This window comes from Struthio camelus, chromosome 13 (genome assembly GCF_040807025.1).
Source record: "Struthio camelus isolate bStrCam1 chromosome 13, bStrCam1.hap1, whole genome shotgun sequence".
In the NCBI taxonomy this organism is placed as follows: domain Eukaryota; kingdom Metazoa; phylum Chordata; class Aves; order Struthioniformes; family Struthionidae; genus Struthio; species Struthio camelus.
In genome coordinates, this window is record NC_090954.1 from 381,193 (window position 1) to 397,137 (window position 15,945).

The following is a 15,945-nucleotide window of genomic DNA, read 5'->3' on the forward strand; positions in this document are numbered from 1 at the left end:
GATGCGTTGCGCCCTCAGGACCCCCTCAAGCCCTGGATGCTGTCATGTCCCCAGGACCCCCTCATGTCCCCAGAGGGCCCTTGTCACCTGGGCCCCCCCCGTGTCCCCAGGTGCGTGGGTCTCCAAAATGCCCTCTAGGACCCCACCCTGTCCCCGGGATCCCCCCTCGTCCCTGGGACCCCCTCATTCCTGGGACCCCCCCCCCGTGTCCTCTGGATGTCCCCTGTCCCCAGGACCCCTGTGTCCCCGCCCCCTGTGTCCCCAGGAACCCCCCGTCCTGGGCCCCCCCCCGTGTCCCCAGGAACCCCCGTGTCCCCAGGAACCCCCCTGTCCCTGGGCCCCCCCCTGTGCCCCCAGGAACCCCCCCAGGAACCCCCCCAGGAACCCCCGTGTCCCCAGGAACCCCCCCGTCCCCGGGCCCCCCCCCGTGTCCCCAGGACCCCCCGTGTCCCCAGGAACCCCCCCGTCCCCGCCCCCCCGTGTCCCCAGGACCCTCCGTGTCCCCAGGAACCCCCCCCATGTCCCCAGGACCCCCCGTGTCCCCAGGAACCCCCCCGTCCCTGCCCCCCCCGTGTCCCCAGGACCCCCCGTGTCCCCAGGAACCCCCCCGTCCCCGCCCCCCCCGTGTCCCCAGGACCCCCCGTGTCCCCAGGAACCCCCCCGTCCCCGCCCCCCCCGTGTCCCCAGGACCCCCCGTGTCCCCAGGAACCCCCCCGTCCCCGCCCCCCCCGTGTCCCCAGGACCCCCCCCGTCCCCGGGCCCCCCCCGTGTCCCCAGGAACCCCCCCATGTCCCCAGGAACCCCCCCGTGTCCCCAGGAACCCCCCCGTCCCCGCCCCCCCCGTGTCCCCAGGACCCCCCGTGTCCCCAGGAACCCCCCCGTCCCCGCCCCCCCCCGTGTCCCCAGGAACCCCCCCGTCCCCGCCCCCCCCGTGTCCCCAGGACCCCCCGTGTCCCCAGGAACCCCCCCGTCCCCGCCCCCCCCGTGTCCCCAGGACCCCCCGTGTCCCCAGGAACCCCCCCGTCCCCGCCCCCCCCGTGTCCCCAGGACCCCCCCCGTCCCCGGGCCCCCCCCGTGTCCCCAGGAACCCCCCCGTCCCCGCCCCCCCCCGTGTCCCCAGGAACCCCCCCGTCCCCGCCCCCCCCGTGTCCCCAGGACCCCCCGTGTCCCCAGGAACCCCCCCGTCCCCGCCCCCCCCGTGTCCCCAGGACCCCCCGTGTCCCCAGGAACCCCCCCGTCCCCGCCCCCCCCGTGTCCCCAGGACCCCCCCCGTCCCCGGGCCCCCCCCGTGTCCCCAGGAACCCCCCCATGTCCCCAGGAACCCCCCCGTGTCCCCAGGAACCCCCCCGTCCCCGCCCCCCCCATGTCCCCAGGAACCCCCCCGTGTCCCCAGGAACCCCCCTGTCCCCGCCCCCCCCGTGTCCCCAGGACCCCCCGTGTCCCCAGGAACCCCCCCGTCCCCGCCCCCCCCGTGTCCCCAGGACCCCCCGTGTCCCCAGGAACCCCCCCGTCCCCGCCCCCCCCCGTGTCCCCAGGACCCCCCGTGTCCCCGGGCCCCCCCCGTGTCCCGGGAAGCGGCAGTCTCCGCGCCTCGTGCCCCGGTCCCGGCCCCGGCCGCGGCCCCGGCCCTCCCTCTCCCCCGGCGGGTGCCGGCTCCCCGGGCCCAGGCGCCGGCCCCGCCCCGCGCGGCGTCCCGCGCTCCGGGGCCGGTGCGGTGCGGTGCGGTGCGGGCGGGGCGGGGGGCGGCGGCGTTGCCATGGCGGCGGCGCGCGGCGCTGCAGCAGGGGCGGCGCCTGCCGCAGCCCCCGGCCCGGCAGCGCAGGCCTCCGCCGCGGGGAGGCGGCGGGGCGGGCGCGCCCGCCCTCGGCAGCGGCGGCGGCGGCGGCGGCAGCGGGAAGATGGATGCGGCTCGCCCGTCCCTCGCCCTCGGCATCCTCCCCTGGCCGCGGCACGGTGAGCGGCGGCGCCCGGGCGCCTTGTTCCCGCCGCGGCGGCGCGGGGCCGCGGGACAACGCCCGGCGGCGGCGGGAGCGGGACCGGGCCGGGCCGGGAGCGACGGCGGTGGGGATGGCGGAGGCGGTGGGGATGGCGGAGGCGATGGCGGAGGCGATGGCGATGGTGATTTTCCCCCTCCGGAGAGGGAGGGGAGCGGAGGGGAGCGGAGAGGACGGGCGAGGCGCGGCCCAGCCGCTCGCCGGGAGCCCCGCACCATTGTTGTGCGGCGCCGCCCGGCCTCGGCCGCTGCCGGCGGGCGGGGGCTGCGGTCGCGTCCCCCGGGGAGGGGTGTTGGCGGGGCTGCGCCTGGTGCCCCGGCTGCGCGGCCGGCAGGGCCGGGGCTCCGGCCGAGGGCTCCGGCCGAGGGCTCCGGCCGAGGGCAGGCGGTGCCGGCGGCTGGCAAGGCGCTTCCCCGGGGTGTTTCTGCGCCCGGTGCTGCCGCCTGCTCCGCTCTCCGCGCAGCGTCGCGCGAGGTTTCCTCGCCGGGGCCGCCGGGTCCTCCGGAGCCGCCGGGGCTGCCAGGCCACAGGCCCGCCAGCTGCGGCTCTTTGTACAAGCAGCACGTCTCTTACGCACAGCCGTTAACTGATGGAGCATCAGCGGTTTATTCTGAAGTTACCGGTTTCCTCTCCCTCAGTGTCATTACGACTGCTTCGGACAGATCCGGACCATCCGTTTGGGCTGCTTTATGGCATTGAGCACTCGTTTGTAGTCTGTCTCCGTTATTTTACTGTGAAATAAACGTATGAAAGACATTGAGCATACCTTATGGGCTGGGAACATCAAGTTAAACTTTTAAAATGTGTAATTCTTTAACTCTTGCAAGGGAGAAATGCATGAGGTGCATTATTAAGACGTTTGAATTCTGACAGTGTCCTGTGCATCGCTGTAAGGTGACGTGTTGGATTCTCGTTCTCAGTATTGCTCATTTGCTCAGCTTCTACCATGCCTGGTCTAGAAATCTGGATAGCCCATCAGCAGAGCGTGTAGTCTCTCTCAGGCGATAATGCTACGTTTACTGCTTCTGCCCCCATTAGGGTTTTGTTTCTATTGATCTGGCCTTGTGTTCTGTGTATGACTTTCAAATCCTGATCTGCTGTAAACACTTGCTTTGCCGGCGCTTGGTCAGGTTTAGATTCCTGCTTGAGTGAGGTGAATCTCAGCAGTTCTAACAGGTTCCCTGGGAGCGGCCGTGATACTGGTGAAGTCTGAGAATGGTTAGCTGCTATTCTTTGAGGAGCCCCTCAACTATGAGTGCTCTGCCAGTAGATTTGTAGTGTTCGAGCAGCACTGTGGACCAAACAGAAGTGGTCGAGGGAATGGACTTGCAGCCAGTGGCACCTTCACTTTCAGTGAGCAAAATCATGAGAAGGGGCCCCCAAGGAGGCGAGGCTGGGACGTTTCTGTGGGGAGTGCCACAGGAGCTGCCTGGCCAAGGTGCCAGGAGCTGTCGCACACGGTCGTCCCTTGGTCCTCGTCCCTTCCCAGAACTGTGGCAGTGCTGGGGACTGCTGGGGTTCCCTGGTGTCAGAAGAGCTCCTGGATGAAAGGAGCAGGCTGCCAGCGATGGATGCTACCACCTTTCTGACTTGCTGATCTTGGTTTGGCTGTACTATTAGAGCCCAAGGTAGGGGAACGTGACCCTGACCTTGGAGATGAATTTGACCCACGTGTTTGTACAGCACCTGCCCCAATCCTAACTTCAGGCTCTATGATACTACAAATGCTAATAAATTGCCTCAGCCTCCCTTCTGATAGACTTGTCCCTCTCATCTTTCAGTGGCTTTTGATAATCCTTCTCCTCCCAATAGCCACTTCTAACTAAATAACCTTTTGAATAAGATCTTCTGTATCCTACTTACTAGGAATGGAGCGTAACATATGGGGAAAATGTAATTATATGCTAAGGAGGTGATTGGCTGCTGTCATCTATAAATGTATGCGAGGATCTGCTTGACCTTTTATTATCAAGACTTTAGTTTAGCTAGAAAAATGCTGCATGATTTTGCCATCAATACAAAGGATAAGTGATCTCAGAGTGTTCAAGTCAGGCAAATGCTGTGAAACATAACTGGCAAAATGATGCCCAGATTAATTTTCAGTTTTTTTTTTTTCCAGTTTTGATTTCTATTTATCTATTTGATAGACAGTTAATATAATGATTTAAAAAGTTAATGAAAATACTCCTCTGACCATAAAAGGATATTAGGATGGATTCTATTGTATAAAGGCTGGTATATGGGCTGATATAACTCAGGTGTAACTTCAGTGAAGTCAGTAGTCCTAACATGAGTCTTACATGTTTTTATGCTGTAGAAGGGTCTACACCCCCATATTGACACCACAGCCTTTGCACGACTTTAAGCATTTTTTTAAGCCCTGCCTCCTGTGAAATAGGCAAAACAACAGTGGCTGATCAAGGCTTATTCAGCTATTTCTCTACAAATGAAGCTGTTCTGACTGTGTCAGGTGAACCAGGTGACTAGGTGTGCTCAGCCCAAACCACGCCTCTTCAGAGGGGGCCTGCTGACAATGGGGGGGCTCTAGGGATGATGAGAAATGCCAGCACGGCGTTCAAGTGGCAAATGGTATGGGGACTGCTTGACTCATGCACACTGAGAGCTCTGTCTTGCTGGTTCCCTGTTTGTGCGTTACAATCAAGCTGGCCATTTCCACCTCTGCCTGCCCCTCCACATCCTTCAGTAGACGTAGCAGAGTGTTGGGGTTTTTTTTTTCTTTTAACTCCTTTCTTTTCTTCCCACAAAGCTCTTGCCTTGGAACTGAAGCCCACAGGCCCTTTCCTCAAGCGTCAGGGGGAAGAGGAAAGTCAGAGGCTGGCAAATAGGAACTCTGAGCTTGGCAACAGCTTGGCAAATAAGCCCAGATTTCAGCTTGAGTCCAAAAGGACTCATTCTGATGGAGGAATAGAATACTCCAACTCCAATTTACTGTTGGTATAAATAATAGGAGAAATCCAGAGGCCCTAGTTGCAACGACAAACCATTTTTCTGCTGCGCTGAAACCCACAGCGCTGAAGAATTGCCAGCGGCAGGATCTGTCACCGCCGCTTGATTTTAAGAATGCAGAATAGGGCCAGACCATGACTGTGGAGCAAGCAAAATCTGCGAGTAATGTAGGCCACGCTCACATTCTAATGAATTGCATTGGCCATTCCTTACTATGCTTCTCAGGTATTACTTTATTGCTTAAGTGGAAATACTTGTAATTCCAAGTGATGCTTTGTATAAACTCCCTTTTTGTCAGGCTCTGCTTTTGGGCAAGAATATGACCCATTTATAAAAGCAGTATGTATTCTTCTTCTTTTAACTGGAAAGCTATTGAGACTGAAATTCGAGCACAATGTGAGCACTATTAAATAAAAATCAAAGCCAAATTCTTCGATGCTTCCAGGGAAAAGGTCTGCATATAGTAGTGCTAATTGCACCAAAAGGGAAGAGGGAGGGTGTCTTATTTTTGGAGAAACTCTCTAAAAAATACAGCTGTGGCAGACGTGTCACTCTAGAAGCATGGCATCTCTTGAGTCGCCGTGTGTCCTCAGCCACTGGATTGGGGTTTATGTGATCTATTGGTCATTACTTCTCAAATGTGTGCGTCTCAGCAGCTCGTTCTTAGAGGCATTTTCTCTTTGGCTCTACTGATCGTTACTCCCTTTCTCTCATACTGTTTGTTCATGTTCAGCAGCAAATATCCAGCAGGACGTTTTAGGTACAGGTCCATCTTTTGGAGTTTTGTTTAATTAGTAAACATAAGGTGATGCGTTATTAGATCAAAAAAGGTGATTTTTGTCTGATTTTCTGTTATTACTTTATTTGCCAGTAATCATTTTATTGTTTAGTTTTGTTTACGCTTGATGGCTTCTCCAGCCCAAGATTAGGAAGGATTACGTACCTCGTAGAGATTAACAGAAAAAATGTGATAGTTTGTGTTTTGAACGGACATAGGATGCATATCTGTCTCATTAGTATTCAGTACAATTATAATCCTTTTTCACAATAAAGGATTGAGCAGTTGAAATGGTTTGTAAATGATAACTTCTTTTGTTCTTTTTTCAAATCAAACTAAGGGAAGCTGAAGACGTTTACAACTTGGCTTTCACTACTGAGTCATGGTTATTTTGCATTGTGCTCAATATTTGTGCTTTGTATGTGCTTTGCGAAGTTGTGATGCAGCTAAATAGCCCTTATCAGATACCTGGATTTTGGATCACTTTCTAGTCAGTCATTTTCCAACATCTTTTGGGTTCAGTCAGATTTCTCTATAATCTTTGTGCATGGCAGTGCAATGTTAGGTTGCAAGAGTGCAAAACAAATGTTTCAATTCAGGTGAAAATAATTGTTTTAGTTGGGTTTACGAAGATATGTCTGTAATGTGCATTTTTTTTAAATCAATAGCCTGCTCAAATTCCCAGCAGCTAACCTCTTCAAAGTTCTTCTGAAAAAATATATATCACTTGAAGATCTGAACTTTACCAGATTATAACATTCTTATCTTCCCACCTTCAGAGATTGATTCTGTGCTGTTTTCTCTTTAGTTATCATCTACATTTGTGCAAAGCATCTGTGGAATTCTCCATGTCATCAACTCTCAGCTCTCGACATCCAGAATCCATAAGGGTAGAAAAATGTAGTTTGTATGCTACTTTTAGTTTCTGTATCTGTAAGGTCTTTTTGAATTTCTTCAAAAAATGAGAACTAGTAATCTTCTCTTCCCCAACTAATCTCGTTGCTCCAGGAGGAGGGGCTCGAAATAGAAAAATCAACAACATTTTGCAAGATTCATGAGAAGAATGCGTGGACTAGTGACACTGAACACTGTCAGGTTAAAATGAGCGCATTTAGCAGCTTCTTTGTAAATGACAGAAGGGCAGTTTTAGGATCACAGTCTGCCACTTGGGTTTTAAAATATCCAACAAACCTTAAAGAAAAAAACATAATATGTAAGCTTCTTGATTAAAACAGGTTTTCAGTTCATCTCACTAAAATTTATGGTGTTGTATTATTTATTTGCATGCTTTTAGAGGGCTGGTGAGTTAGCTGAGAAAATGTCACACATCCTGGAAGCTTTATAGATTTTAGGACCTGTGTTATTCATCTGGAAGATCATATTTGGACCTCGCAGCCAGTTCCCTATGTTAAATAGTTTGAATCAGCCGCTGTCAGAATAGAAGCAAAATGAACTGATTTGGGTGACCAGCCGCATAGCATAGTTAGACTAGAAATAGGCAAATGAATGCAGCAAATGTAAACAGCTGCATAACGGCAGTCCTCCTGGTTAACTGTTTAACAGACACCAACAAGTAGTGAATAGAGATGAAGACTGGATAAGCCACAATTATATTTCTAACTTTAGATGAAATATAATGCTATGATGAATAATACAGCAGCCTGATGTACCTGGAAAAGTTGTCTAGAGGGAACAGCTGCTATGGTATGCCAGGTCTTCTTTAATGTTAGAATTTGCAAAATCATTTTTAACATAATCTCGAGTTGAATTTATTTTATCAAAAATGACTAATTTGAAGTAGCTGAGAACAGCTGAGGATAAAATGCATGTTGTCTCCTATATACACTTTATGCATCCCTCCCATATACCCCAGGGAGCTAATATCTTTGAGTAACTGTTTGACACCTGTACTCCATTTATCAAACTCCATTTGTTGAATTTTGTTGAAATTGTTTATTATAACATTCTTCAAGTATCTTGGGGAAAGACTTGTTAAACCTTACATTGCATGGGCTGTAGCCAAGAAAAGGTCTAACTAACATAGAAATTAAAACTAAAAAGAAGCAGAAAGTTAGTTGCAGGGTTAAAAGAAATCTTTGTTCATCAGGGAAGGGAGGCTGGGTGAGACAGAACGCTAGAATTTCTACAGCATTTGTACTGAAATCCAGGTATGCTCCAGACAGTTCAAGAAACGAAGGAAGAGAAATAGGTCCTGTGGTTTTGTTGTTTTGTCTGGATTTGGGCATTTGTTGTAGTGAGTGAAGAGCAAGGATGTTGCAATGACTGTGACAAGCTTCTGCCTGTTTCAATAATGGGAAGTGGACTATGAAATCAGGATGTTTGATGCTCTAGAAACCTGAGGCGCCCAAAACAGCGGTGGTGAGTAACTTGTCCTGAGCAACTACAGGAAAAACTGCAGTGGATGCTTGGTGCAAGCGTTATATTGAATCCAAATTCTGTCCTAGCAATTTTGTTAGTAATATTAATAAAATTGAATAGCACTAGGTATAATTAGCTATACAGGTAGATTATCAGAGCAAGAAAGTGAGAATCAAGTCTCCTGGGTTTTGTTTCCTGCACTGATTTGCTAAAATTCACTAAGGTGACTTTCTTTTAAAATTGAGGCAGAAATATTTACCCTATTCATTTCTATGATGTATGTAAAATCCTTAGAACTCTTAACATTACAGGCAATAGAAATTAATTATAATCAGTACTTTATTATTTTGCATGTATTTGGTATACAAATGTTTTAGTGATGATTAAAAAGAAATTTAGAAGAACTTACATTAATAGATAATAGACATTTAATTTCTTCTCATATTTTCATGTGCATGAATGTTACTTTGTTCCTAAAATTCTACTATGCATAGACAAGTCATTGAGATTTTTTAAGCTATATTTATTTGTACTTAAAATTCAAGTTTCCATAAGGTACTGTTTTCTGCCTGTGTGCATCAGTGAGGAACAAACTGAAACGTGGTCATTTTTGGAGAATCGGCTAGGAGAATCTGCTTCATTTTCCTAGGACCCTTAGTAATATCCCCTTCCCATCTCCCCTTCCTGCTTGGAAATTATAATCAATTCCAGAAAAACAACAGTAAAGCATATTTGGGGACAATTGTACTTGAAGAACACTTTGTGATTTGCATCTAAAAGAGCAGTTGTATTATTTACTATTTGGCAGTTTATAACTAAAGGAATGGTCTGTTACTTAATTTGGATATGCCTTTAGAAAAGAACCTGTAATATTAGAGCGTATCCAGTAGTGTTTCAGAGGCACTGATAGCAAATAGACCTCCAGGCAGATTCACTGGTAAGTATTACTGACCTAGTGATATTTAGCCCGTGTTCACAAGGTTCTGTGTTAACAGATCCCTTTTGAATTGCTTCCTGTATTTTTTGTAGGTCACAGCATGACCTACATGTTGCCTTTTTCTTGGAATATGGAACCAGTATCTGCGATCTGTGTGGCAGCCTGTGTTAGGTTGACTCAATGAAGATGTAAACGTTGTGCTTAGAAATTGGTTTGAGTTGATGTACGATAGTTCAATGCCTATTAAAATCTTTCTGGATTAACTGTAAGATTTTTTTTTTTCTGGTTTCAGATGGAGCCGTAATGGAAATCTGTGTGTAGAGATAGTATCCCAAATATTTTATAAATGAGAGATTTTTATTTTTTATGCTTTGCCGTGTCATGTATGAACCAGTATCTCACTGGGGTTAATGGCTGATGTTTCATACTTACACCTTCACCAGCTGAGAGTCCAGCCCATCACCTATTCACGTATGAGGAGAGTGCTGCTGCCCCTGATCCATACTAGCTGATGCTTCTGTTTTTAGAGAAGCACAGTTCCATTGAAAATCATCATGTAAATTTCAGGAGCAGTTTTTAATAGTAAACTGTAAGGATTAATTCTAAATGCAAATAAGTTTATTTGTTGAGGTCTGTTTGTCCCGTATCGGTAGGACTACTGGAGGTCAGGATGTCACTAGGTGGGATGTTTTGGTTTGATATGTTTTATTGGGGACGGGAAGGGAATGACAGTTACACGTCCCTCATCTGATCAATGCACTGATGGAAAAGAAGATTTCTAGTATCACATTTTTGGTGAAAGTCTTGTTATGGACCATTGTTAAAGAGCTCGTAGACTCTAGGGATCTTGAGGGAACCTATCTCTAAACACATGATAAAAGAGTAAGAATCAGAACAATTCAGAAATGGAAAAGACCAACTCTGATAGCAGTTTGTGCAAACGTGAATCATTTGAATGTTTCTAGTGGATGTTGCTTCTAATGTTCAAAAGATCCTTCTTCAGACAATGGCTTCTGTCTTGTAGGCTGCACCTTGCTTCATGCGATTAAGAGTTCTTTGTGCCTCACCGTGATGGCTTCTGAGAGGAGAATTTTTCCTGAATTGCTGCTTGTAGATGCTCAAGGTGGAAGGGGCAGGGGGAGCTCACAGGTTGAAAGGTCTGCGTTTAGGCTCCTCATGCGGGAGTATAGCTGTGAAAGGCAGCTAGCACAAGCATATACATGCTCAGAACAGTTCTTCAAGAGAATGATGGTATTTCCTTGTGAGTTGATCAGCCTTGATCCTCCTGGGAAAAGATCTAGGGTAGGTTGTCTTGTTTTTGAATTCAGACACGGGAGACTATGTGGAGGCTCTAAGGCTGAAGCAGCTCCAAATCAGAAGCTCTGAAAGAAGCTGAATCTAACAAGAAAGCTTGAGCTGGACACAAGTTCTTATTGTTTTCTTCATTATTAATAAAACAAAGCCTCAGAAGTGGCAGCATGTGTGGATTTTATTTCACAGCATGGTGGGATAAACAGGTTAGAGTAGCTCTGTATCTCTAAAATGGCAGTATGAGAACTCTTTTTGCTGTGAATTTTACTGCTTGTGCAAGTGACATGTAACACGGGCTAAAGACAGGCAGTGCTGTCATAATTTTTATTATAAAAAAGTGGAATGCATTTTATCATTCAGGTTTCTGTTGTACATAAATATCCTCTCTGTTATATGAGCAATTATTCATATGACTATAGTAATACTTTTATTTTAGCACCTTTCTTTCAAATACCTTGGTGTCTTTCGGAATATAGTTCAAATATTTAAAAAGAGCTATGGGACTAATCTTACAAAGCTTACTCAGGTGAGACTGTATGTTGATAGGAAGTCAGTGGCTCTGCTCAGATGCACAGAGACTGTGTAAGTTAAAAGAAGAGACTTTCTAGTAACATGACATTTTTTTAAACATTGTTACATCCCAGTGTTCCTGCAGATAATTCAGTTGTTATACAGAAAATCTTGATGCAGCCCAGGTGTCATTCGGTTCATGTGCTGGAATTTGCTTTATCTGCCCAAGCGTAGTAGAACAACTGTCTGCTTATATTGTTCCACTAACTCTACAGAGAAAAACTATGAATTTTAGTTAAATTTTCGTTAAATTTGCAAGTGCCGTTTAAAGAGGGAGATGTTCTTAGTGGTCCTGGGAAGCTGAGGGAACAGCTGTTTTGTTTTTGTGTTACAGGTATTTTGACTCTAAAAGATGATATAGATGGCTAATGGGATTTTCACATACACGTTCACATTCCTGCTGAAAAGCTGCCCCGAAGAGACAAACTGTAATTCATATTGCCTTAGTTGCAGAATTTGGAGTATAATGACGGGAACATTCAGATTCGTTCCCCAGAAAGTGGGAGGAAAGGACAAGGGAGATGTAGGACATGAGAAAGTAGAGAAATGTGTACGTCATGTTCTGCAGTGCCTTGAGGGTGATACAGTGAGAGAAAAAAATACACGTTTTGAATTTGTACTAATAAGAAATCTCAAGAAGATAGTGCTCTGGTCAGAAATAAGATGTTCAAAAAAGAAAAAAATTCAGCATAGAGATCTATATTGTGAAATGCTGGAAGCGAAGCACAGCAGGCCAGAGCACAGCTTTTTCTTATTCACTGTCTAGTATCCTGTCAATATCTATTACCATCAACAGTATTAAGAGTTGAGCTAAAAAGGGTTAAAATAGTGTAATTTAAGTTTCTCTTCCATTTAATAGAAAAAATATTTAAATGTTTGACAGTCTTTAACAGTGAACATAAAATATCCTCCTCTCATTTGGCTAGGCAATGGGTAATCAGAGTTATGGCCTTAGAAAGAAAGAAAAGGAAGTGTTTCCAGGAAATACAAATGTTTCCCTCACATTAAGCTTTTTCTTATTTATTTATTTATATCTCAGTTAAATAAAACTCCTTTTTTCTCGCTTATTAAAATCAAAAGGAAAGAAAGAGGACCTGATGTTATAAATTTTGGGAACTACAGTGTTTCAGGCTGCATGTGTTGTCTTTGGCTGTGTTTTAGTGCCACCCCGCTTGCATAAAATACCCTTACAAAAACATCCTTTTAGTAAATTAAGAATGGGCCTAGAATAGCGCTCAAAGGCAAAGTCACTGAAATGCTTTCTTAGACCCCTATCTTGCAGTGAGCTGGATAGGTTGATGGAATTCATTATTTTCCTGACAAGTCTCCCTTTCTCAAACAGTGTGTCTATACTGTGTCCATGTATTTCTCACCGAAAAATACCGATTCTGGAAAATTTCTAGTTCCTTCCAGGGTAGGGTAGAATTTCATGTTTTCACTTCTCGTTGCGCATCATGTTATGGTAACTGCTAGAAAAAAGATGCATGAAAAGAGACAGATGGTATTTTAGCCACGGAATGCTAGAATATTGGTTTAACAAATCTCTTCAGCTTTGCTGCAGATAACAATAATGCTTCTGTCCCCTTTTCACTGTTACCATGGAGCTACCAGCAACTTGGATAGGATTTTTTGGTTCATATTTTAGAGCAAGGGCCAATGGTAATTTTAGCATGACTGGCCTAGCAGAACCGTATTCCTTGTGTGGAGCCCTGAATCTGAGGGATATTGTGAATTTAGTTCTGCAGATGTTTTGATATTCCTGAAAATTACAGTGGTACTGATTAAAAATCCAAGTATAATACTGTGATTTTTATACAGTCAAAAGCAGGAGATGGTCAAGATTTGTTTTGAAGATCTGTTAATCACCTTTTGGTGGAGTAAAACACACATAAGCTACTAGCATGTGAAATTTATCATGTTCTGGCTATAAAAAGAAATGTAGAACGGAATTGCGCAGATGCATGCACATATTTGGAGCAAGGTCTGAGCTAAGTTTTTGGGTTGTGCTTGGGATGCTGAATTATTATTTCATACTAACATAATGCAAATCTTAGTCACAGTTTCCATTACTTATTTTATTCCATGCATACAGCACAGAATTTAATAATTAGGGCTTGAATTTATTCTGAAGCAAAACAAAGCATAGATGAAACTTGGTAAAGAAATGCCAAAGCAAAAACTTAATTTTGATTTATTCAGATCCTGCAAGCAAAATAAGACAAGCTTTGGAGAGAAAGGGAAATGTGGCCAGTGCTCCCTGTACATCTAACCGGATTTTTGAAGCAATGGGAACTGGCTTATGGGGAAATGTTTATTTCCTGTGAATAGCACTTAAGACCTGATCAACAAATAAGCATAGATCTGATCTAGCCACTATGATGAAATTTTCAGCAGGCAAGCACTGGATTTACTCCCCTAATTCCAAGAGAGTTTCACCATTTTGTAGGAGTAGAGAATGCCTCTCTTAAAATTGTCGCCCTTTATTTGCAGAGATGGTAAAAAACCTTGCGAATCTGGTAAAATGAGGGCCACAAATACTTGCTGAAGATTAGAAACTTCACAGTGGTATTTGCATTGACTTGCATTTTTTAACTTGCACTCAGAACCTGCAAACCCAGGGAAGAACTACTAGCGGCCACAGAGTTTTGTTTGCCTAAAGCTTGCAGAAGAAGCTCTCTCTTTGTCTGGCTTATAAGTGGATATCAGTTTGCATCCCTGAACGGCAGTCAAACCTTCCTAATGTTTGAAAGGCAGAACAGCTTGATTTGGGAATCTCGACTGGGCGTGTTGTAAAGCATGACGTTCTTGGATCTAGAGCCAGAGTTGGGATCCAGCTCCAAGGTGCTTGGATCGGCAGACTTGATTTAGAAGCACCCGTGATGTGAGGGTTACCTAATCTGAATCACATCAACCTTGCCTGGTGGAAAGTTGGGTCAGTAGAGGTCTGACGTTTCATGCTAATCATTAGGCTGGCCGGAGTTCAAATGCTGGCTCTGGGCCCCAAGGAAAATAAGTTCAGACTGATTACAGTTCTTGCTTGTTCATGTAGTTAAAACCACATCACATTGGAGCGAATATCAGCCTGTCCTTGAGTGGGATCAAGTGTGTAGTAGTAGGCTTTGTTAGAGCTGGACCTGAGACCTCTCATGCAGAGCCAACCTGGGAGTGAGTGAGTCTTGACTTGGTTTTTGTCATCCCCTGCCTTCAGAAAGCAGAAAATTGAAGTGTGACTTAAGTTGAAGTATGATCCTTATAGTGAGCTCAGGTGGGGCGAGACCTTTCCTACAGAGGAAAAAATAATCGCTTTCTTTTAATTGCATTTTCAGATGCAGGCAACTTGTTTTGTAATAATAAAATAACTTGACTATGAGACAAGTTCTCTTTAGTAGAACATAGATGAGTGCAGGAATGACGCCCTTCAAGAATTCTAGATGTTCTCTCCCTAATATTTTAGGTGCTATGATATCACAGGAAACTTCCTCCTGAAACTCTGCAGATTTCAGAGAATTCAATCAGAAAATTGACAGTTGATTCATCTGCTCTGTTACAGATGATCAGCTCATCCCTAGAAATCAACAGAGGATATGGGCTATTGCTTGTAGCAACATCCTTTAAAGTATTTTCTCCTTTGTGGTAGGGCTTCTGAGAAAGCTGAATACAGCTCCTGGTCTGCTTGCTTCCATTCTTCATCTTACCATTGTGCAACTGTTCTCTTTGAACCAGAAACTGTTCCCAGCCCTTGGGATTTGTGGAGGGATCTCTGTAGTGATACATGGGTAACTGACTCAATTGAACCAAGAATCAGCCCAGAATAATGTCCCACCTCTGAAATACTGCGAGTATGTAAGCATTCTCAATTGGATATGTCCTGTTTCTCATCGTTCATGAAGCGGTTAATATTAAAAGTGCACTGAGCTAGTAGCTTTTAAATACTTTTGAGTGGTGATTGTCAGTTGTGCTTAACTGTATGATATTTTCTATTATTCTTTTATTTTCTATTATTATTTCATGCGTAGGGGAGCTGAAGCTGACCTTGTCCTCTGCAAACACTGAGTCTGTTGATGTTTCACTTTTTTCTTTTTCATAAGCCTCACAGGATCACGTATGCTGTTATGAATAGTGAGCAGATTTGTACCGAGCGCCTTACCCTGTCGCTAGAAGCGGAACATCAGTGTTCATAGAAATGCAGATGAGGTTCCAAACAGCAGCCTGGATCCAGTGAGATCACGAAATCCAAACTTAGCAAGGAGCCGGTCCATCAATAACTTATGGTGGCAGGGTCCTTTCCAAAGTTAGCATGCAGTGATGATATGGATTGCAATATATCTTTGTGCAATTAGAATCCAAGTTAGTAAGGGGCTGCAGCTTCCTCAGCCTATTCTCTTCATCCATGAGGGACAGAAGTCTTCCTTGCAACTCTGTAGATAAGCCTGCAAAGGGAAGTTGGGGAAATGTGTCCGCTGTTAAGGGTTTTTTTTTCTTTATGCTGTAAAAGCTGTTCTGCAAGGCAACTAATTGACATCAGATCTGGTAAATAAATCTTCAAAAATCCCGTAGGTTTTGTAACCCCCTTACTACAATTTCCAACACAATTTATTTAGTGTTTGGTTTAACCCAGTCATTTGATTTCAACAAAGCTGAAATACTATTTCAACTTAAATAATATGATGTACTGTATAAATCAAAATAGTAATCTCAATAATGATGAATCGATTTTACAATAACAAGACAATTTAATAAGACGGTTTCAATATTGCCAAGAGAGAAATATCAAAGTTTCCATTTCTTTTCTTTTTGTTAGGCATGGAAAATTTGAATTGTCAGGATCTTCCACACTACATAAATCCTATCTTTTTTTTCCATTTAGCCAGCTCTACATTTGGAGACTGTATTGAAATCTTCTTAGATTTGACCCCTTTTCTTCCCTCCCCCATCCTGCAGGACTTTCTCATTTTTAGTGCTGAGAAGGGGAGAGATTTAGAAATTACAGGGAGGGGATTTGTCTTACA

At 45.9% G+C, this 15,945-nt stretch overlaps 1 protein-coding gene across 10 annotated transcripts in view; it reads left to right on the forward strand.

Moving 5' to 3' along the window:
* Positions 1-1,831: 1,831 nt before the first annotated feature.
* The window catches only part of JAKMIP2 (janus kinase and microtubule interacting protein 2), a 78,402-nt gene continuing 64,288 nt past the window's right edge, over positions 1,832-15,945 (forward strand). For 8 of the 10 annotated variants that reach the window (XM_068959556.1, XM_068959548.1, XM_068959553.1 and 5 more), the window contains exon 1: positions 1,835-1,953. The gene's annotated coding sequence lies outside the window, so the exon portion shown is untranslated. Of the gene's footprint in view, positions 1,954-15,945 lie in introns of all 10 variants that reach the window. The other 2 variants (XM_068959551.1, XM_068959554.1) reach the window with 2 other exon arrangements.